This window comes from Heteronotia binoei, chromosome 17 (assembly GCF_032191835.1).
Source record: "Heteronotia binoei isolate CCM8104 ecotype False Entrance Well chromosome 17, APGP_CSIRO_Hbin_v1, whole genome shotgun sequence".
Taxonomy (NCBI): domain Eukaryota; kingdom Metazoa; phylum Chordata; class Lepidosauria; order Squamata; family Gekkonidae; genus Heteronotia; species Heteronotia binoei.
In genome coordinates, this window is record NC_083239.1 from 39,310,105 (window position 1) to 39,316,644 (window position 6,540).

At 45.2% G+C, this 6,540-nt stretch overlaps 1 pseudogene; it reads right to left on the reverse strand.

Moving 5' to 3' along the window:
- Window positions 1-5,809: 5,809 nt before the first annotated feature.
- LOC132586556 (U5 spliceosomal RNA) lies at window positions 5,810-5,935 on the reverse strand (annotated as a pseudogene).
- Between the last annotated feature and the right edge of the window lie 605 nt (window positions 5,936-6,540).

Consider the following 6,540-nt stretch of genomic DNA (forward strand, 5'->3'; position numbering starts at 1 on the left):
ATCATGTATCACCTGTTTTGACTGGAGATGCCAGGGACTGAACATAGAACCTTCAGCACGCCAAGTAGATGCCTTACCACCACTGAGCCTCCAATAGGCTTAAGACTGAGGAGGATTGGCTTGACAAAACGGCAGGAGAAAGCCAAAAGACAGTCATGCGATAGGCTTTAAGGAACAGAATGGAGAAAGCCTTGTAACAGAGGCAGATTTGTTATGTAAATAGAAATAACAAAGGGGGGGATTAACAAATGTATGTTCCTCAAATAAATAAAAATAGTCAAACATGTAGAAAATAGCAGTGTGACAGACAAAAGGAACTCCCTCACCCCTTTTTAAATAGACAATGAAGCCAGCATCCAGTGTGACGGATTCTGCCCTGAACCCATTATGGGGAAGGGCAGACAATAAATCTACTAAAACAAAATAAAAATAAAATTTCATGTGGGGAACAGTGTTTCAGCCATATTAAAGAGATGTAGAGTCCTTCAGAGTCAGCTTGAATGGCATGGGTCAGCATTGCTTAGTCAGGCGTGAGGGAAGCGGGTGAGTGTTGTATAAGATGATTCCCACAATGGAAAAGCCGTTGTCCCCAGAGCAGAGCGTCCCAGATCATTTATTTTTTTAACTACATCTCTTCACTGGCAGGCAATCAAATCGTAGCACCTTTCCTAGAGAATATTCAGCTCCAGAGAGCAATGCACTTTCTTTTGTTAACTGTGTGAGTCAATCTTTAAAATTGCGCCTGGACATAGAGTATATTGCTTTCAAATCGTGGGAGCAGTGAATTATGATACATCCTACACATAACTGGAAGGACTCGGTGCTGGCTTCATTGTCTGTTTAAAAGGGGGCGAGGGAGTTCCTTTTGTTTTTAAAGTAAAAGAAGGAAGAAAGGTTACTAAACAAACCCTGTTTTGCTCAGATCCCTTCTTGTGAAATTCAGTGTTAATATGTATGGAAGTGAATACTGACGTAACCAATCCTCCAAGAGCTTACAGTAGGCCCTGTACTCAGAACCCTGTAAGCTCTTGGAGAATTGGCTACATTAGGGGTGTGTGGCCTAATATGCAAAGGAGTTCCTGCTACAAAAAAAATCCTTCCTTCCTTCCTTCCTTCCTTCCTTCCTTCCTTCCTTCCTTCCTTCCTTCCTTCCTTCCTTCCTTCCTTCCTTCCTTCCTTCCTTCCTTCCTTCCTTCCTTCCTTCCTTCCTTCCTTCCAGCTCTCAGGCATCTGACGTTCATGTCTTATGGCTCTCAAACACCTGACATTGATTCTATGTGGCTCTTACATTAAGCAAGTTTGGCCCTATATTGTACTCAAAATGTCAAGCCATTTGCTTCTTAGGGATTTATTGCCCTCTCCACCTCCACTCCCACACATATTTTGATTTTTCCATGTTTTTAAAAAGTGCTTCAGTTCCCTCCCCCAGTATTTTCCAGTGCTATTCCCTGAAAATACTGAGAAAAGGCTTTTAGCAATCGATTGCAGCCAACTCTGTGAACTTGCTTTCAGAGAGTTTTCAGCCTTTGGAACAGGGGGAAAACATGTTCATGCTCTAAGATGCTCTTTGTAATTTTCAGACTCATTTGAAAGCACAGCATCTCTGAGGAATGGCTAAATGGGAAAGGCAAAATTGCCTCTCTTGACGTGAGCGCGACTCAAGAAAACTGATCTGAATGTGAAGGTAACCTTCTGCAACTGAAATGTAGCTAATGCAGAGGGATAATTATGAACAAGATAACCTGAGGGACGCAAAGCGGGATAATTATGAACAAGATAACCTGAGTTCGGCACAGGGTAGCTAATCTCCAGGGGATCTCTTGGAATTGCAAATGATTTCCAGATTACAGAAATCAGTTTCCCAGCAATGTTGCCTCTAAGCTGAGTTAGCGTGAGCTAGCTCATAGATCTTTAGCCTCCAGCTCACACATTTTTGCCTTAGCTCAGGAAGGATAACCCCACAGCAGACTAATTTATTCAGGAGCTCACAACTTTAATGCCAGTAGCTCACAAAGTAGAATTTTTGCTCAGAAGACTTTGCAGCTTAGAAGGAACATTGTTCCCCAGTGACTGTTTTGGAAAGTGGACTCTATGGTGTTAGAACCTGCTGAGGTTCCTCCCCTCCCTGAGTGCAAGATTCTTCCCTTACTGCCAGCGGAGTTCCTTCCCACCCACCCACCTGCCTTTATGCAACTTCAATGAAAGGGGGTCTCAGTTTAGTATGTGATGTTTCCATGTGGAACTATGCAGCTGTCCATTAGATTATTATCAGTTCCAGGTAACTTAGGGTTGCCAAGTCCAAGTAAAGAAAAATCTGTGGACTTTGGGGGTGGAGCCAGGAGACATTGGGGGTGGAGCCAGGAACAAGGGTGTGACAAGCATAATTGAACTCCAAGGGAGTTCTGGCCATCACATTTAAAGGGACAGCACACCTTTTTAAATGCCTTTCTTCCACAGGAAATAATTAAGGATAGGGGCACCATCTTTTGGGGCTTATAGAATTGGACCCCCTGGTCCAATTGTTTTGAAACTTGGGGGGTATTTGGGGGAGAGGCACTAGATGCTAAACTAAAACTTTGGTGCCTCTACCTCAAAAAATAGCCTCCCCCAGAGCCCCCAATACCCACAGATCAATTCCCTATTATTCCCTATGGGAATAATGTTTTGTGGTTTTAGTTTCGCCTAGGCCATACAGTTTTAAAAAATGCTATCTGTCCATAGATTGGATTCATTGTTGTAAGCCAGTGTTTGAGTTAACACACCTCACCAGAATCTGAATGAATTCTGTGTAGGGCTGCCACGTTTTCTATTTCTGGCCAGGCGCACATGGCTTTAATAGGGTTGTCAACCTTCAGGAATTGCCTAAAGATCTCCCACTGTTACAGTTAATCTCCAGACAACCAGGATCAGTCCCCCTGGAGAAAATGAATCCTTTGGAGGGTGAATTGTATGGCATTATACCCTGCTGAGGATTGAATAAGCATATGGAGCAGAGGTCCATCAGTGGCTATTAGCCACAGTGTATTGTTGGAACTCTCTGTCTGGGGCAGTGATGCTCTGTATTCTTGGTGCTTGGGGGAGAGGGCAACAGTGGGAGGGCTTCTAGTGTCCTGGCCCCACTGATGGACCTCCTGATGGCACCTGGGTTTTTTTTGTTTGTTTGTTTTGGCCACTGTGTGACACAGAGTGTCAGACTGGATGGGCCATTGGCCTGGTCCAACATGGCTTCTCTCATGTTCTTATGTTCTCTTATCCCTGGCAGCCCTAGGCAACTTAGACTAGCAGCAATGATCCCAGTATGGCCTTCTGTGAGTCAGAGTTCACTCCTGTTGCATCTTCAGAAAGGAGTTCGGCTCTCAAAACTTCACTTGGAATCAATGTTGTGTTAGTCTTTTAAGGTGCCACCAGACTTCTGCTTGTAGATTTTCTTGCCATGGAGATGGAATTGCAGCAACAGAGAGCTCTTCCCCTCCTGAATTTCTGGCTGTGAAACTGCTTAATGCTCAAGATCCTGAACAGGAAAAAAAATGAGTTCACACCCCCTCCCATGCCACACAGTTCACAGAAGCCATTTCCTGTCAGTTTTTTTCTTGCTTCTTGTATTAATATCTTAGCTGTGTCCAGTCAGATATCCATCTACAGAGACAGGAATCAAAGAAGCAGCAGAACTCCACAGGGTAAGCACACCCAAGTCTGGAGAATGGCCACCTTCTTCTTCTTTAAACAGATGCAGGACAGAAGGAAATGGATCTGGTGCAGTTTTTCTGAGCCAGGGCTTTTTTTGTAGCAGGAACTCCTTTGCATGTTAGGCCACACACCCCTGATGTAGCCAATCCTCCAGGAGCTTACAGTAAGCCCTGTAAGAAGAGCCCTGTAAGCTCTTGGAGGATTGGCTACATCATGGGTGTGTGGCCTAATATGCAAAGGAGTTCCTGCTACAAAAAAAACCAAAATCCCTGTTTCTGCCATTGCTTCTCCAGGATGGAGAAATTGGCATATGTCATATTTCTGAGTGGGATGCAGCCATCAGTGGCACAAAAATTCAGCTTACGAGGGGAGGTGGCAGCTCTCTGTGGAAGGAATGGCTTCTGCTTCTGCTTCTTCCCTTCCTCCTCCTCCTTCCTTCCCTTCTCCTCCTCCTTCTTCTATGCAGAAGGTCCCAGGTTCAATCCCTGGCATCTCAGGCAATAGGTCAGTGGTCTCCAACGTGGTGCCATGGGCTCCATGATACCCATCAATGCCTTTCCTGCTGTCCGCCAGATGTTTTTTAAGTGGATGGGACCAGGTGGTGCTTTTGCCCAGCAAAGTTTTCAGCTGCGATCCCACCCACTGAATAATGCACTTTCAATCCACTTTCAGTGCACTTTCTAACTGGATTTGACTGTGCAAACTGCAAAGTGCATTGATAGCGGATTGAAAGTGCATTATTTAGTGGGTGTCATCATAGCCTTCGATTGGCTGCGGGAGATCTAATTGGCTGTGCAAATGTTTAAAAAGCTGCACAGGCAGCAACCATCACCACAGCACAAAGTAGGGATGCCAGATCCTTTGGTACAGGTGGAGGCCCCCCAGTTTTGGGCACTCCTCTCCACCACCACCTCAATTAGCACCCCCAAAAACAGGCAAGAAACCAGAAATGTGCCTTGTCACCTGGAAGTGATGTAGGCACATCAGTGATCTCTGGGGTGACGGAGATGCTCTGTTCTTTTGGGCAAAACTCTACTGCAGAAGCTAATTCTACCATAGAGAATTTGCCAAAAAACAGAATTGCCCCCAATGTCCCTGACATACCCGGGATAGAATTCCAGCAGGAGCTCCTTTGCCTATTAGGCCTCACACCCCTGATGTAGCCAATCCTCCGAGAGCTTACAAGGCTCTTTTTTGTAAGCTCTTGGAGGATTGGCAACACCAGAGGTGTGTGACCTAATATGCAAAGGAGCTCCTGCTAGAATTCCACCCCTGGACATACCTATGTCACTTTCAGGTGATATAGGCATGTTGCATTTATTTCTGGATTCTTCACCCCCATCCCTGCCGGCTGGCCCAATGGACCTGGCAGCCTTAGCACAAATAGATCTTCACCGTGTGACTGACGGTAAGCCGTGGCAGCCATTTTGAGGTCGGCTTTAGCTCCTGAAGCAGCTATTTTGTAGCAGCCATTCTGTGCCCACCCTCTCAGCTTGACTTCGCAAACGAAGATTTAAGAAAGGTGCAGTAGTCCACGTCTGTTGCAGGCTCGCTGGTGGCTGACAAGACCAATGCGGGACAGGCAGGTCCGGCCACAGTGGCTGCAGGGAAAAGTCTGATTTGGGGTTGGTGCTGTAGCAGTGCGATTCTTCCTCAATCTCCTTTTGTCCTCAAGACCAGCTATGCGTGCGTTCTCAAAGGAAGAGACAGCCTGGTGGATGGTGTGCCAGGCACAGCAGCCATTCTGTGCCCACCACACTGTGTCAGAATGCAAAAGGTGCCCGCAGGCTGAAGAGACCTATAGCAGGTAATGTGAAAAACCTTGACTTGAAATCTTGGAGACCAGCCACTAGTCAGACTACATAGTAGTGGCCTTGATAGACAAATGGGTCAGATTCAGTAGCAGACAGCCATACAGGTTCAAACGTTTGCTTGCTTGTTCATTTGCTTCGATTTCTATCCCGCACTCCCTACAAGTGGGCTCAGGGTGGGTTACAGTCACAGGAAGCCATGCTCAGCATAATAATATGTTGAAATTAAATGGAAAAGGGGTTTAAAATTAGTAACTGGAGTGAGAGTGCGTCAAATAACAATGTTAGCTAATTAATTAGTTTCCCTTTATTGGCATTGCAGGTAAAAGCCTCAAAAAATTCACGAAACACTCATAATTGTTCCTCTCCGTGGAAATCTTTAGTAAAAGGTGAAAGATTTATGAAACCTAGTTTCATTACAGAAAAGATCATTAAATAGATAGCAGGTTCAGCATAGAATGAGTCATAGATTAAAACCATCCAGTTTATAAGTTCACAAATTTGTGATATATTTCTACGTATAAGAACAGCAGCATATAAGAATTTTGCCACAAGATCAGTTATATTAGCATCTGTGCCCTCTCCGGTAAGAAGATACTTAAGAAACTTTAATTGCTGTTTGATGCCTAGCTGACAAATACCAGTGTTCAGACAGAGACATTCAGAAGCAGTGTCCCTAGGAATCCGGTGCTAGTTTTGGGAAACAGCAGGGCTTTTTTTTGAGCAGGGACGCACAGGAATGCAGTTCTGGCTGGCTTGGTGTCAGGGGGTGTGGGCTAATATGCAAATGAGTTCCTGCTGCGGTTTTTCTACAAAATGCCAAGTCCCCAGCAGTTCAATGAACAACAACAGTCCATTATAAGAACAGCTGTTTATTGATACATGACAGGTCAGGGCAAGATGTTTCTTGCGAAAACTGGCTTTGGTGGGCAAATGCCCTCTACTGATACTTTATGTTGAGACTGTTATACATTCAAACCCAAGGTATGAAGCAAGCAAGCCCTCCCCCCGAGTTTATTCCCAGTTCCACTGCAGGTGCACA